General features: G+C 40.3%; 1 protein-coding gene across 5 annotated transcripts in view; it reads right to left on the bottom strand.

Annotated features, from left to right (window-relative positions):
- The window catches only part of RABGAP1L (RAB GTPase activating protein 1 like), a 262,912-nt gene extending 245,933 nt beyond the window's left edge, over positions 1-16,979 (bottom strand). The window contains exons 1-2 of one of the 5 annotated variants that reach the window (XM_075038614.1): positions 16,343-16,977; positions 15,543-15,685 (exon numbers count right to left, since the gene is read on the bottom strand). The gene's annotated coding sequence lies outside the window, so the exon portion shown is untranslated. Of the gene's footprint in view, positions 1-7,051; positions 7,126-15,542; positions 15,686-16,054; positions 16,270-16,342 lie in introns of those variants that run through there. The other 4 variants (XM_075038615.1, XM_075038618.1, XM_075038616.1 and 1 more) reach the window with 4 other exon arrangements.
- Positions 16,980-17,818: the final 839 nt, after the last annotated feature.

The raw sequence follows: 17,818 nt of genomic DNA on the forward strand, positions 1-17,818 counted from the left end.
TTGACACAGTACAGCTAACCATCTTCCCCAAAACCCTTTTCTCTATTGAGCGGACACATATGCAGAAGAAAACCCTAGGTGTCATAAAATCAATTTGTTTAAATCTCACTGACAACAACAGCACTACAGTTTTATCCTTAATCTCAACTTCTCTTTGTGTAATCTTTATATAGGAAGCTAAGTCTCTATGTTCATACAAACTATTGTTTTATTACCCATAAATTGTTTCCCAGTGTCTTATCTCTGGCAGTAAAAGACAATGTAAAGCACATAAGGGAAAAAAAAACAAACAAGCATTTACTGGCTTACTGATACTGTTTCCCAAGATTAAGATCAACCTAATACAGAGAGATGACTGCTGTACTACTATATTTTAAAATAAATATATGTATATGTATATAAAAATTCTTCTAATTTCCAGGAAAGCAATGTTAAGAACAAGAGTCTTTCCAAAGAAAACAAACAAAACAAACAAACCCAACATCAAAAAAAAAAAACAAAAAACAAAAAACAACCAAACAAAAAAAAGCTCCACAACTAGAAAGTAACCACATAGCTTATTTTGGCAACAGTCTCCTCAGTGAGAGCAAACATCTACTGCGTAGGCAACAGCAAATTACTAGTCTGTTCATGGACAGCAAACTGTTTTTAATTGTTGTACCAGGTGCCTAGATACAGAGGTTTTGCAGACTGGTTTTACACGTCAATCTTATAGCCAAGGAATAACAATTTAAGGAAAACAGAATCAAAAGAGACTATATAAACAACAAAATGTTTGCTCTCCTTCAAAAACATACTACATCCACATCTCAAATTCTAACCAGCATTTTTTAAACACATCACATTATGAACACTGAGACATTCATTATAAAGGAGAGAAATAGCTTTCCTGAATTGAATCTGGATTACGCATAAGCCACTGAACCACTTAAACATTACAAACATTCATAGTTTGGAGTTGCTTGGGGGAAAATATTTTTATTTATCTTAACTTTAAGATCATCAGGGTGAAGAACACTTCTAGAGGAACGGTAGGCATGTGGTTGGTACTTAACTGGAGCATGACTCAGGCAAGGAAGTGGCTGACATTTACAGCCAAACAGAGAAGCACCATGTCTCCTCTTCAGCAGAGATCACCAATCACTGCAAGTCAAAGGCATGAAGGAAGATGCGAAGCAAATTTAAAAACAAACCCACTGACCTGAACCCCTAAAATTTACATATCGGGTGGAAGAAGCATCATGAACTCTAGATGAAGTATCAGTCCAGATCAGGTAAGCTCCCAGCTACGAAGGTAGCCTCCCATCAAGCTGGGTACTTCCTGTTTTTATTTGTGCCATTTGAGCAAACAAGAGTCATGGAGGACAAGTTACACTTGACACATAAATTACACAAGACAAAACAGAGTTAAAAGTAAGGCTTGGAGGGATTCTTTGTAACAATTATTTAAACAATTATTCAGGCCTAAGATTTGTCCATACACAGAAGTTAGTGGCATAAGAGACATCAATTGAAGAATAGATTACACTAGCGTGCATACCTGTTGCTGACACATATTCATTTATGTTGTTTACAACTATAATCAACACTAGCTAATCCAGTTAGTGTTTAACCAATTTAAGGAAATACATTTTATTTTCTGCCAAGTAAAAGAAAAATCTCTCTTCTCTCTATCCCCTTCCAAAAAGTACAACCTAGAAGTAAGTGTAAATAAGACAACTTCTGCTACTCCAGAGATGTGTATCTGTGGATACTGGAAGATACCACTCTTCATGTGTATCTTACAGAAGAAGGAAAAAAAAAATTAAAAAAAAAAAATAATCACACTTATACATCAAGTTCTGGCAAACAGATTTATTCAGTAGTCTACCAGAATTTCAAACAAGTAGCTTAAGTGCAGTAGCTCATTCTGCCTCAAGGATAAAGCGAACAATGCAAATAACGCAACCCTAGTACACCTTCACATTCTTTCCCTGTCATCAACTAAACACTAACACTTCAGGTTCCCAAGCCAGCAATTAATTTTTAACTTTGAAAAATACAAAGTAGCAACAAAGAGTATCCAATTTTTCATAGCTGGAGTTTGACAAACTTGGGTTTACTTATTTTTTTTCACTGCTACGTGATGCCAGCAGGCAGCATTCAAATTGAAACCGAGCACCAGCCGATTTACTGAACTGTATAGCCACTCACGCAAAAATATAATGACCTATATTCCAGAGTAAAGCAGTAGCATAAGACAATCATTGTTTTAAAGAGATTATTTCATGGTGTATTCCTTCATAGTGAAAATAAGTGTTGGTCTAATTTAGCCAATGGAACAACCTCTCTCCATTAAATATATTGAATATTTCAACCAGGTGTTTCCTCCACAAGCTATTATTTCCAGTAAGAATTACATGAAGTAAAGCAAAAGACACCATATGGAACAGCAGTATGCTACAATGCAGTAGTGATCCTGAGTGCCAATCTTTCTCTTTGCCAAACAAATACCTTAAGAAGTATCACTTCCGATGTCAGTGAAACACACAAGAAATCCTGATTCATTGCCTAGCCCTGACTACCTTCAGAGTTGTTCCTCTAAGCCAGCATAGTAAATTATGACAATTGTTATCTTGAGATTTGCAACATGCATTTGGGGAATATTAGGGTTTGCAGATTTCACCTGAAATCACAATGTTTTGTTCTGAACCACAGAAACTACCTTTATACTGCCAACCACAGACAATGAGATTGCTATTTCACATAATATTTCTCAAAAACTGTTAAACTATAGTCAGTCCAGCACTGCACTGTGGGATGGACTAGAGGATGTTTCATGCTCTCTTCTAATCTCATTTTCTTTAGATATTTTTCTTGATCTGAAGTCTTTCATTCTAGTAGTTGTCAAAGGCAGTCATGAATTGTAAATGAATAACCACACCAGACTTTTTTTTTTTTATTATTCAGTTAAGAGATTTTTCCAAAATCACAAGGACTATGAGTTTTGATTTGATAGCCATCTAGACTTCTACTGCTTTACTATCAAAACTGTACAGTTTCAACAGTGCATGCAATACTCTATAAGGAAGAACATTTCCTTTATAACATGAAACAAAACCAAGCTTCTTGTTAAAAATAAATACTTCCACATACATTATACACTTAAAATCCTTTAGGATCCAAGCTAAGATCTTAAATTGTCACTTGAAAATTTAAGTATTTAGCTATAACATGAAAAGATGGAGAGAGAATCACAGTTATTTTAAAGACCAAGATTAACTGAAAGTAAAACCTCCTGAAAGTTAACTGCTTGAAATTGAGAAATATAGAAAAGTGTACATGACAATTAAAAGCCACACCAAATGACCCTCTTTGTAACTATTGTCTCTCTTAGTCCTATGCATGATGAAGTGTAGTAGTTCAACTAGCATTCTAATTTTTATTTGACCAGTAAATTCTTAATGCCCTCTGCATGCCGGAACTAATCTGCCAGCATTCCACATTCCTAGGGCAAGTTTTTATAAATATATTCTGTGATGCAGCTCTATTGCTAATTTCAAAAGGCCTTGATAGGTTTTAGAAAAAGGAGAATGGAAATTCATAAAAGACAATAATACTGTTTCCTTAATAGAAAAATGATCTTCCATTGGTAAGAACAGGTCAGTATGTAATCAGATATACCTGGTACTAATACACCACTCTATCCTCCCTAATCACAACAGAATAAAAAATAAAAGAAGGCTTTCCTTCACTTTCTGCTTTTTCCATTTAAAGTATGAAGAATAAAAACAATTTACTCGTGTCATTGATCAAAAGGAAAAAAACAAGGTTTGGCCTCAACATGAAGATCACTGTTAAAGTTTTTGAAAGTACCTAAACTCTTCTAGGAACTGGTATGAGATGTGTATATGAAAGTTTCTGAAAGACACATACCAAGGAATAATGTGCATCTTCTTTAATTGAAACAGAACTTTTTTTTTTTTTAATGACAGCGTGTTCTTTGACAAGACTTCTCTGTGTGATCAACTTCACTAATCAAATTATTCCAAATCTATTCTGTAATTCAAGGAAGAACTACTGCTTAGAAAAGTAGTATGAAAAAAAAAAATCAACTAACCCCTATACAAAAGCCTGTTCATTCAGTTAATAAACTATTAAGAATATTTTATAATTCTGACAAAAAAATTACTTGACCTAAAGGAAGTACCCTTCAAAGCTGTATGATCAAGTACCGGGGGGGGGGGGGAATCACACAGGCATTTCTGTTGCATTACCTGAAGTTACCGTCAAATTCTAACCCAAGAATGGTGTGTGCACGTGTATGTGTATACATAATCTCACACTGGCAGATTGCATACAACCTTAATTTTCAGAAGATGCTATGCATAATGTTCCCTTCCAAAACATTTTTCATACCAAGCCCTGGAAAGCTTAAGAATTTCTTAAGCTCAGTATTTCCTCCACACACTGCCTGAAAAGGAAAATGGGAAATAGAAAGGACACACATGCCCTTTTTCTAAGACACAATTTCTCTTCTTTTCATCCCAGGCATCCATAATGATCAGAATTTACTTTTTTCTTTAATCCTTTAGGAGGAAAAATAACTTTAAAAAAAAAATATTAAACCCCATGTAATCAAAAGACAGGTATGATCTTTTGATAACTATTTTACATTCTTATTTTAAAAATTCCTTGAAACAGCTAACAAGTACATCTCAAGGTATTATAGAAAAGCCACTCATAAAAAGCCACCTTTAACCAATGATTACAAGAAAGAAAAGTTTTCAGTAGGTAAATTAATCTGCACCTGCCAAAGAAAGTTTTTGGGTTGTTTTTGCAGCTTTTTTCCAGTAATCAAATCTGGCAAGTAGAATTGCTTTAAAGAATAAATTCTATGTTAAAAACATCATGACAAAAAGACTTTTTAGATCCTTCTTATGATGAAACTATCACTGGACTCAAAAGAAAACCAGCTCAAAAATATTTTTTTTTTTAATAACTTAGCCTCTTGGCCAGATCACCATTATCTAGATCTTATGCACCTTGTTTATTAAATTGAATGACTCTCGTTGATTATATTTGGTGTAAGCCTCAGGCTAATTTGGACCAGTCTATAAAATCATAGAATAAACTCTTGCTGGGGAAAAGGTATTTAAAATATCTAATATAGTTGCTCATATCATCACCAAGTGTAACTGCAAGAATCTTGTAAAAATCAATCACCTTTTCTAACATTACCCAACAACCATAAACAAAACCAGCATTTGCCTGTTGAAACAGGCTATCCAGAGTAGCTTGAATTAAGTGTTATATCATATTTCTAATTTGATAAATTCACCTGCTTGCGTAAAACAAGAAATCCTGAGAAGCCAAAAAGCTGTATCTGCAATTGCTATATCTTTTTTCTTTTTTTTAATTTTCTTATTTTTTTAAATCACAGTCTCTGCTTCTCAAAGTTTAAGATAGCCTCCCAAATACAAGCATGCTTTACTATTGGTTTCAACACAAGTGATACATGGTTGTCATTAAATGCAGATATGAAAGCTTACTATCAATGTTTACATAGTAAATACTTCCACAAAACATTTTTGCTTCTGGAAGTAAAGGGAGGAAGTTACAGGCAACTAATCTAAAATAAAAAATTCAGAGAAATGTGAAGAAAAGGTCATGTTCTATTAAGTAGTTACATAAGCATACCCTTTCCACAACAGTATTTCAGCATACTACCTGGGCCTCCATTAAGGGAGAGTGTTAAGTTATGAAGTCCCTAAACACAGTACAAGCTACCAAAATGACAAACACACAGTTGAGAGATTGCAACTACCAAAGGTGGACTACTCCAAACAACCTCAGAGCCAAAGCGTCAGACTGGCTAAAACTGGCACCACCAGGGACAAACCTATGGAATAAGTAAACTGTTTAGAATACAAGGAATCCAAACCCAAAATATGATGTACAACCTAGATGAGCACCAGCACTCCACCACACATCCAGCTCAAAGCTGAGTCTTCAGCAAGCCCAACAAAGCACCCAAGCCCCAGCTGTGCAAAATCAAGAGTCAGCTGTTCAGAAGCCCCAGCAAAACAGATACTAACTGCATACCTACACAGTGTAAGAATGTAATCTTATTATGGCACCTCACATGAATTTTGTGGGAAATGTACAGAATAATGCAACTACTCTTTCCATACTCCACAGTAAGATCCCAGGAGTTCACTTACAACCAGAAAGAACAAAAAGGAGAATCACAGAGGTCAGGGAGGGAAACTGGGAGAGTCTGTTGGAACAAGGATCTCTTTTATTTGTCGTCTTATACCCTTTGATTTCTCTGGCTACCATCAAAAGCTAGATAGATACTAAACTACACTTCAGTCTGACGCCTTTATAGTCAGTCTCACTTTCTGATGTCTCAAAATGATGAACGAAAAGAAGAATCAGAAAAGGAAAGCTATAAGGGTCAAAGGCAAATTAGCACTCACAACAACTATCAGGAACTTCCAACTTCACGTTACACTTCCGGGGCTTGACAAAGTATTTTCTTGGACATTTTAATCAACTCTTTCCCCTCTTCCCTCACAGTTTTTATACATCCCTATAGCAATAAACAATAACATTCAGAACAATGTAAAAATCAGTTAAAGACCTTTCTACAGTGCCCTTAGTCATTTTCACTCCTTACTTGTTTCCTCGAAATCATTGAACAGTTTCTCCAAGAAGTCTAGCTAGCAGTTCCCAAATTCTTGGAAGTTTATATTATCATCATTAACTATTAACAACTAGGATCAAGTATAATAGGAATAAAAATACCTTTTTATGATAGAAGTGTACATCTATGAGCAAACACAAACTCTTTCTACATGAACTGAAAGGACTAATATCTCCAAGGGCTAGCCTTTGCTGCACCACCTGATCTGAGTTCCAATTCAAGTTTTACTCCCAGACCAACTGCTGGCACACACAAAAAGTTCTTTTTCAACTCCACTGCTGTTTAGCACTCCAATGCTCACAAACACTTAAATCGAAGCTGAAAATATTTATACTTACAAGCTACAGATAATTTCAGTAATACCTTCAAGATGCAGGAGGTGAAGAGCTGCCTAAAAAAGCTGCAATTCTTCCCACCTTCTCTGCTAAGATTGTACAAGCATCCAGGCAGTCACACACTGAAAGAGATTGGGCAGCGTAAGCGACTGACATCTAACCCCAGAGAAAGAAAGGAGGATTAGAGCATTTCTTCAGCCAGTTCAACACTTGACTACACAAGCACCTATGTTAGCACAATAAATGCATAGAATACAGACAAAAACAAGCAACTAGGACTGGGGACAGCTATTGCTTATGCAGCACTGCCACCAAGAAGTTACTTGTAAGAGTTCTTTTCAAAATAACAGGAAATAATGAAAGTATACATCAGTGGAACAAAATAAAACAAAGGATTCACAGAATTGGAAAAAAAAAAATCCTTTTTCTCCCATATGCATTTCAGATGGCTCAGTCTAAATCATATAATCTAGTATTTGTTTCTCAGTAACATCTGGGGAAAAAAAAAAATATATCAGGCTCCTGTGAAAAAAGTATGAGTTTACAGCATTCGAACTCTTAATAAGGGGAAATACACCAGTACCTTATTTAAGTACAAAAAAAAACCTCCAAATTATTTTTGCAAGCTTATTTTAAAAGTTTAGACAGTTACTGAATTTCTCCACCTACTTCCAAATGAAAATTCTGTATCTTGTATTTTGTATCTAAATACACACACACAAAGACAATGCATTAGATTAAGATTATTTGCATTTTATTTCCACACTGATTTGCCTGCAAAGGCCTGAGAACTGAAAAGACATAGCAGAGCCTTCATCCTAAGTTAAAATTCTGGGAGGGGAATAAAGAGTTAGACAACAAAGAGAAAAAAGTAACATACTTTTTTTTATTGTAACATATTTGCTATAAATACAAATATGTGTATGCAATAGGTGTACACAACACACAAATATGTGTATTGGAACAAATCGGTGGACCTCAGCAAAATCACTTTGCCTAATTTCAGAAAAAACACAGTAATAGTCTGCATACACAACAAAAGCACAAATTTAAACCATCTTACTATGCTGAAATAGTAGATAACAAGACTCTAGTTCTCTGCGAAGTGCAGTAACCAAGTCACTGTATCTAAACTGGATTACTTTGAACTGTTTTCCACTGGAAAAGTTTCATAAAGGGCATATTGCTATAGAATTTATAATGAAAACATTCAAAAATACCTGGAGACATGCCACTGTTATACCACTGTAAGGCCATAACACTACATGAGTAATCATACTGAATAGGAAAGCACCATATTTCACTGTAACTACTTTTTAAATAAAACATTGCAGGGGGTGGGGGGAGACGCATTTCTAGTTAAGATAGAAACGAACTTACAATAAAAGGATCTATTTCCCTAAATAGTAGTAGAGATTATCAAAATTAACTGAACAATTAGTTGACACTACAAGTCAATCCTTAGGATAGGATTCTTGGACAAAGCCTTGACTCTCACTCTTTTTCCTTCCAATAGGAAAAAATAAGGTTAGCCTATCAAATGCATGGACAGCTGCAACAGATCAGCATCTCCAATATGCTTCCTACCCCAAAAAAATCTCATTGTGTGTCTTAAGGTACATACAACAGACATGATCTAATCAGAAAGGTCAGCTATACTTCAAAGTACAACTACTTATATTAGCTCAGCACCCTGAAAGTACAGAGGTTTACAAATCACTTATCACTGAAAAGAAGTGCATCTTCAAGACTGTTCCATAACTACTAAGTAACTGTCCTCTGAAAACTTATACCATCACATCCTGCAATACAAACTTGCCATACAGAAGTTATGGTGAGGAAAGAATAAACATATATATATATATAATGTAAGAGACATTCTGACAACTGTATTTGCCTGCAAGAAAAGACCAGGGATTGGTCATGAATGGTAAGTTACTCAAAACTGATTCCTTACATTAAAAGGATTACTACTACATGAGTTTTATAGGAAGCACTGAGAAAGGACCTTGTTGCCAATTACATTCACATCCATTTCATTCCTCACTCATGTCACTGACTTACTATATAACATCAAGCAAGTTACTTCCCTTCTAAGCTCAAGAGTAACACAGAAATTATCCTCAGCCACTTAGCAAATGGCCTTCAAGATCCACTCTTAGATTCAGTCACTGACTGAAATCCTGTTCTAACTGACAATTTACTGGTTATTAAAAATACCTTTTGCTTTTCTTTTTTCTGCCCTTTGACCTTTTCTTTCCTATTTAGAAATCATATGGGAGATTTGAGCAATTAAGCCAGGGAGTTGTCCACCATCACTAGTAATAAGCTTCACTATTTAAGAGTGTGCCAGTAACCTGCTGTAAAATGAAAGATCACATTTGAAAGGCAAATATGCAGACTGCAATTTTACCATTAACTACTGTAGTTACTAAGCATTGTTTTGCATAGAAATGTAACTCCACTCAAATACCTTTCTACTATATTAGAAATCAACTCAGAACTCCCAACCCTGCTAAACATTTCTAGTCCATACAGATACCAAAGACCTATTCAGACAGAAAAGTTACACCAGTAACTGACATACCTGAGCCTATAACCAAGGCTTTATCTTGGTACTACTAAGTCAATCAGCAGAAATCAGAACATTTATACCAGTTAAGAAACTGCAGGCAATGGACTCATGTTGGACTTATCTTGGAGAAGTTCATGGAGGACTGTCTGCTGTGGGAGGGACCCCACGCTGGAGCAGGGGACGAGTGAGGAGTCCTCCCGCTGAGGAGGAAGGAGCAGCAAGAGACAATGTGTGATGAACTGACCCCAAACCCCAACCCCTGTCCCCCTGTGCTGCTGGCAGGGAGGAGGTAGAGAAATCAGGAATGGAGCTGTGCCCAGGAAGGAGGGAGGGGTGGGGGGAACGTGTTTTAAGATTTGGTATTATTTCTCATTATCCTACCCTGATTTGACTGGTAATAAATTAAACTAATTTTCCCCAAGTCAAGTCTGTTTTGCCTGTGACAGTAATTGGTGAACGATCTCTCCCTGTCCTTATCTCAACCCACGAGCCTTTTGTTATATTTTCTCTCCCCTGTCCAGCTGAGGAGGGGAGTGATAGAGCGGCTTTGGTGGGCACCTGGCGTCCAGCTAGGGTCAACCCACCACAATCCCCCACTACTCATTGAAAATGGTTCCATTTCCAAAATTTTGGTTTATTCCAATGACTTCTAAAATGGATTTATGCATCAACAGAAAAACATAAAATTAATTCCAATTGAAAGCACTTATGTACAGACTGCATTAAGTTAAATATTTATCCAACCATCTTGCTGCTAAATACCAACATCTCCTTTTCATCTACAATGCACAAAAAAGGGAAGGGCGTACACTGAAGCTGTAAATTTCTACTTGGAGTTAATTATTTTAGCTGGGGGGTGGGGGGGGGGAGAGGTGTGGTTCATTTTTCTCATTGTTTTGTCTCCTTGGCACCACAGTACAAGTTGCACTCTACATTTTAGGCAGGACTTACTCCCCTATCACAAGAGCCTGATAGTCCTTACCGCTTGCTTAGGAGGAACTGACATCTTTCATTCAAACATTTCATGCTGAGGTTAGAATCATTTATTAACCAAGACTTCAAAAAATTTCTTTTGAAAGTTTTACACATTTCTAGATACGAAAGGGTAAAATGAAACAGTTTTGATCTCTGCTTCAGAAGCACACAGAAGGCAGATGCAGAGAGAGGCTACCCAAGAGGAACACAGAGACGCAGCCTGTGCATGCAAGGATGGCATTATGAGAAATCAACATCTAGCTGGAGCTAAAACTGACAAGGGATGAAGGGCAACAAGGATGAACTTCTGCATCAGGAGCAAAAGGAACGCTAAGGAAGAAGTGCTCTCTGCTCTGTGGGACAGAGGACCTGGTAACAAAGTACATGGAAAAGGCTGACATACTCAATACCTCTTTTGCCCCAGTCTTCCCTGGTAAGGTCTGCCCTCAAGCATCCCAGACCCCTGAGCCTGGTAGCAGAGTCTGCTGGAGTAAAGAATTACCTCCAAAAGAGGAAGATGGAGTTTGGAAGCACTTCAGGAAATTGGAAACACACAAGTCAGTTGGATCAGACATGATACATCCGAGAGTCCCGAGAGAGCTAGGCAATGTCACCAAGATACCAAACTCTATACCACTTTTTGAAAGGCCATGAGATTGGGGGAGGTTCTTCATGACTGGAAAAAAGGCAAACATCACACCCAACTTCAAGAAGAGCAAGAAGGAGGATCCAGGCAACTACAGATCAGCCAGCCTAACCTAAGTCCATGAGGGGATTATGGAGCAAATCCTCCTGGAAGCTATTCCTATGCCCAAGACGGACAAGAAGGTGATCAGGAATAGCTGGCATAGATTTACCAAGGGCAAGTGATGCCTGATAAACACAATAGCTTACAGCAAGGAGATAACTGGCTTAGCAGATGATGGAAGAGCATTGAATACAGGTGGCCATTAACAACAGTCTCCCACAGCATCCTTACAGCCAAACTGGTGAGACAGGCACTGGGTAAGCAAGCAATGAGGTGTTTGGGAAATTCATCGGACTGCTGGGCTGAAAGAACAGCAACCAGCAGTACCAAGTCCAATAACAAGTGGTTACAGTCGCATCCCTCAGGGATTACCACTGAAACCAGCACCATCTGATGTCTTTATCAATAACCTGCATAATGGGACTGAGTGCACCCTCAGCAAGTTTGCCAATGACACCAAATTGGGCAATGTGGTCAATGCTCTGGAGGGCAGGATTCCTACCCAGAGGGACCTGGACAGGCTGGAGAAATGCACTGGCAAGACCTCATGAAGTTCAACAAAGGCAAGTGCCAAGTCCTGTATCCATGATAGAATAACCCCATGCGACAAGACAGGCTGGACACTAACCAGACACAAAGCGACTTTTGCAGAAAAGTACCTGAAGATCCCAGCAGGCAAAAAGTTGAAGATGAATCGGCAACGTACCGTCACAGCAAAGAAGGCCAAGCACACCTTGGGTTGTATTAGCACAAGTCTAGCCAGCAGGTCCAGGGAAGGGATCCATCCCCTCTATTCAGCACCTGTGAGACTGCGTTTGGAGTACTGGGTCCAGTTTTGGGCTCCCCAGTACTGGCCAGACATTGACACACTGGAGCAAGTCCAGTGGAGGCTACCAAGCTGGCCAGATGGCAGGAACATATGAGGAACAATGAGGTGTTAAGGGAACTGGGTTGCTCAGCCTTGAAAAGAAAAAGCTCAGAGGAATCCTTATTGCTGTCAACTATCTAATGGAAGGGTGCCAAAAAGACAGAATTGGATTCTTCTGGGTAGTGCACAGTGATAGGACAAGAGGCAAAAGACTTAAGCTTGAAAGTAAATTCCAAGTAGCTTAAAGGAGGGTGGGGGCATGGAAATCACTATGAGGGTAGTCAAACATGGAAATAGATTACCCAGAAAGGTGTTAAGGGCTGGAACAACCTTATCTAAATTGCTTTTGCTTTAATTTAAGCAGGGAGCTGGATTAGATGACCTCCAGAAGCTCCCTCCAACCTAAATTATTCTATTTCATGAATTTATTATTTCATCTGCCTATGATTCTAGTTCATAAACTTTCATTCAGCTATTTTTGCATCATGTTTATTACTTCTAATCATATATTAAAAATTTTCAGTTGTCCTGTACCTATAGTAAGTATGCACCCAATGTGGTACACAAAAATGTAAACATCTCTTATCTACTTGCCCTTACTTCCCTTTGTACCACTGTGCTTTCCCCATAACTAGGGAACATAAGTCTTCAGTCTCAGAACAATTTCACACTTTTAAGCTTACTTGATCTAAAAAAAGCCACACCTTTAATATCCTCATTTGTGTTTCAGGGATGACAAGAGAGGAAAGCAGAGGGCTGTGACCCATCTCACTTTGTGGCAAAAACTAATTTTTCCTCCATCCACTTAAAAGCATTAGAAAGACCTTTGTCCCTGTTATTCTTTCCAAAGAATAAGAAACGTTCCACCAAAGAAACAATATAGTAAAGGTTTTCCACAAGGGCCTTACTCATCTTTCAGAGTAATCTATTTAACTAAGCAGGTTTTGGAAACCAATTTACTTATTTACATACTGTTTACAAACAGTCACACCCAACCAACTAACCACTTTTTCTCTCAGCTTCACAAAGTCCCCTCTTGGGATATTTCTGATATCTAAATTAAGTAAACACCTTAAAAGCCACAGCGGTATTTTCTAATAATCTACACATTGGTTTTGTTTCTTTTTTAAATTAAAAATACAGAAGAAGGTGAAATAAATCAATTTCAAACTCTCTTCAAATATGTCAGGCTTTGCTTATGAACCAGGACTCTGTTAAGGAAGAAAGAATCCCTTCAGCAATCCGGGTTACAATAATGACTCCTCTAACAGCTGTACCAGTGTAACAGAGTAAGATCGAGGGTGGAACAAACTGCCAAAGGTATGAATTTCAAAAAACATCTCTTATGAAATTATACTTGAAAACATCTTAATCTCCATTAAAACGACACCTCTATGAAGCTCAGTGTTAATACTTGAAACGTGCATTTTAATTTTCACTTAGAAGGTCAAAATTAAAATTCATGGGGAGAAACTGAGAGCTATTACAGGAAAGATTAGTATAGCTAGTGGTCAAAAGACAAAAGAAACGTTCAGTGTTGCACTTCGACACATTCTTTCATCCATTTAAGAGTGCTGCTGCTTTTGATACCAAGATCAATAGTGCCAATATGACATATCAGTCCATTGGGTACATAAAATGGGTATAATCCAATGACAACTTAACCTAGACTGGAAATCACAAGGTGTGTAATTACTAAGGTCAGTCAAGTTTGAAATTCTTCCAATTATAGCAGAGGTAATTACGATATACAACTGATTATTTTTAAGTTAGATCTGAATAAATTTACAAAAGCCCCTATCTAACAATGCCCAGATTATTCCTTGAAATTAATAAATCAACAAAAAGTTTAGAGAGAAGAAAGCATATGCAAAGGAGAGAGTAGAAGAAAACCACAGGTACTTCTGTGGACACATGGAAGAAAAATAGAGACATAGAGGCGGCTCTTAAAAAGCACTAGTCCCTTTAATGTTGCCGAAAGTAAATAAAAAAGACAAACGACACCACGGCTTCATAATCAATGTAAGCCAGTACTGATAGAAAAAGAAGAGCTCCTACCACCCTTACTGTCATTTGCTACCTTCACAAGTGGCACAAGCCAATCAAAAACACAGGTTAGCTTCTTTCAGCAGTAGCACCTTCTTATATTAACTTACTGACCAGAAAACCATGACCCAGGTAAGCGCATCACCCATCACAACTTACGTGACCATATCAGGACTGCAGTTATGCCCTCCTCCCTACCAACACACTTCTTCCTCCCCTGGATTGAGACAATGTCCATACGACCAGGCAAGTGAGCTGGTTCAGGAAGTTGTTCTAACCAAAAAGTAGCTCGGGGAGGGAAAAAAAAGAAATAAAAGTACTACTTTTTGACCAGTTTAGTTCTCTTAACTCACTTCCTGGCTGTGGAAGTCCCATTGATGACACGAGGGAAGGAGCAGTGCCAACTTGGATTGTCTTCAAATGCTAGGGAGTTCACACCGGGAGCTTGGTTTCCACAGAAGGCCACATTATGCCCTTTTTGCACTTCCCTTACTGACACTATCAAACCTTAATCTGCAAATCACTTTTTAAAGGACTGAATGCTATTTTTAACCAAGCAGTACATTTCACTGTAACCATCCTAAAAAAAACCACTGCAGAGTACTACCAATAATGTTCCAATTGAGCTTCAGTTCTTATAACACTGGAGTCAATTTGGGCTTACTATGCATAACTATGTTTATAGTCCCTTCAAATTTAAACTGCAAACTAACCTCTTAATTAGTATCATTAATACCCTATAACCCATATAAACAAACAGTACTGGCTACAGTCCTACTTAAAACCTAGACACAGGCATATCTTGCAGAACTAATCCTATGCTCCCAGGAGATCTTCATAAGATCTGGAGCATTCATCGGTCTGACAGGCACTCAGGATTTTGGCCTATGTCACAGAGATCTGGTCAAATAAAGCCATGGTACTTTTCCTGAATTTAAAGGCATAAGAAAACGTTGCCTGTAACATCACCAAGATCTCTCCTTGGAGAGAGAAAGGACAGTTGCCCTCCTCCAAAGTTTTATTTGAAAAGTCACCTTTGTGAGACTACAGCTTGACAGCGAAAGAGAAAAGCAACGCTTACCTAAGCAAGCTATTTCTTATTTGTGGCTGGTTTTGAAGAAGAGTTGACACTTGAAATCTTTGGTTTTCCCTTTCACACAAAAGAACAGATGCATACATGCATGCAGCTATGAAATGTGGTAAGTTATGATTTATTTACAACACTATCAAAACCAAGCAATCTTAACAACACAGCTTTGAAAGAGTGACAGAGAGAGCAAAGTACATGCCACACTTCAGAAACTTACAAACGAGCAGAGTTGCCAAGTCCATTTCATTCAGAGTGCCATACCCATTTCAGCTGGTTTCAGCAGGTTTTGAAGTACTCTATCTAAAGATGAGGATTTTTGTACCGGATCACACTTAGGGAGGGCCTAACTGTGGAAGGAGGCTTGAAAAAAAAAAAATTAAAAAAGGGAAAAAGAGGAGATAGCGAACAGCAAACCAACAAAAAACCAAAACGTGCATGCACCTGATCTATGTAGACAGCACAGATTTAGGACAGTACTCTGCTAGTTTGGGCTCTTGGGAAGCGACTTCACTTTTCCTAAGAAGGAGGAGGAAGGGTGATGAACACTTCCCTCTCCCTTCCCTCGCCACGAAAACAACTTCATTTTTTAAATCCCCCGCTTTCCTCCAGCTCTGGTCCTCCCAAGCGGCACTACCCCAGCGCCCAGCCGCGCACAGGGAACTCCCCCCGCACCCACACAAACGCCAGAAAACACGAAGAAGCAGCACCATCCCCCGAACGGCCACGCACCTCGTGCCTCCTCCTTCCTCCACCGCCGTGAGGGGGGCCGGGGCAGGCAGCGGCCCGGAGGCGGCGGCCGCGCCGGCAGGGCCCGCCGAAGGAGGAAGCCACCTCAGGTCACCGGGCACTGTCACCCCGTGACACGGGGCGGGTGGGGCGGAGCGGCGCCCTCCTCCCCCCCCCCCCGCCGGTTCTCCTGAGGCAGCGGGAGGAGCGTTCCCGCCTTCCACGAGACCCCCCCCTCCCCTCACCCCGGCGAAGGAGGCCCGAAGCAGCGCCCCCGTCCCCCGCACTCACCGGTGGCAGCGGAGCCCTCCTCCCCGCTCTCGCCGCCGCCTCCAGCCCGTCCTCCGCCCGGCTCCGCCACCGGCTCTCTGCGCAGGGGAGGGGGAGGCTGGGCCGGCACGGCTCGGCGGGCCGCGCAGCCGCCTCAGCGCCGGACCAGCGCCGTCCACATTCCGGCGGCGGGCGGATGGCGGAGCGGGCGGGGGCGCGCGCGGGGCGCGCGCCCCGCGCCCCTCCCCCTGCTGACACGGCGCGAGCGCCGGCAGCCCAGGGCGGCCCGGCGGCAGGGCGGGCGGAGCGCGGGGCGCGACGGGCCGCTCCTCGCCGCCGCCGCCACCCCGCCGGCCGGTGGGTCGGTCCGGCTGGTCGGGCGAGGCGGCGGCCGCCGCTGGGATGAGGGGGGAGCGGATCTGACGGCCGAGAGGAACTCGGCGTGCGAGCGGCCGCGGGCGCGAGCTGCCCCGAGCTAGGCCGCCTGCCCCGGGACCGCTGCCGGCCTGAGGGGGCTGGGGGTCGGTCTTCGGGTTCAGCGGTGGGAGTGCCGGCTTGGGAGAGCGGGGGCTGCGGCCCGTCGGAAACGATCCAGCTCGCAGAAGGGCTGACGCCTGAACGCGTCAAAATTCTTGACCACAACTGAGGAACAGTGGAAGTGACCTGCAGGTCGCGGTGGTCTTTAAAAAAATGACTAGTTTTTAAGTTTGCCTTCTAATTTTGTAGCCCGGTCTCCCTAAGCGGTAGATTCTGTTTGCTTATCAAGTGGTGTTGTATGGTTAAACAAATATTTTAATATTTGAATAGTAAATATATGCATTTGTTTAAATAAATACCAGCATTGTTTATGCTGAAATAAAATATGTTTAAATAATGAAACGTTGTCCTGTTGGTTTCTTTTCTCTTTTTTTTCTCTTGCACATGAAACAAATTACATTTAAATTAACCACAGAATTTATACAGCTTGTCTGCGTTCTCTCCATTTAAGATGTGGATCAGCAAAACCTTAAGGAATGTCAGACCACAGCTTTAAATAAAGTAACTTTGTCGTGTGAAAGCCAGCGGGCTGTGCCCAGTCACCCTGGGACAGCCAGATTCCCCGCTCAAGCGCTGTTTGTACGTTGTTTTCCCATCACTGGGGTCGAGAGCTGGGAATGCTGCACTCCTCGCAACTGACAGCAAGATGACAGCTTGTGTCTAAGGGACATGGGTGTCAAAATGGCAGGAGGCTGGCTGCAGTGCTTCTGGCCTCCCTATCCCATCATTGCTGCCTGCTACAGAGGTGCGCTGCTGGGAAACCTTGGGGTAAAGGTCAAAGCGCAATTGCTTGCAGCAGCAAAACCACAGAAGTCTGATTTTGGAGATCTTTTTAATGCACTGTAAGAGCAGAGCTACTGAAAGTTGATCCGTCCAAGCGTTTGATTCTCCTTGATGCTCATTTGTATGCTGTAGGAAAAGCAAAGCAAATTCTGAATATGCAAATGGACAGAGAGATGG

Source organism: Buteo buteo, chromosome 10, assembly GCF_964188355.1.
Source record: "Buteo buteo chromosome 10, bButBut1.hap1.1, whole genome shotgun sequence".
NCBI classification, from domain to species: Eukaryota; Metazoa; Chordata; class Aves; order Accipitriformes; family Accipitridae; genus Buteo; species Buteo buteo.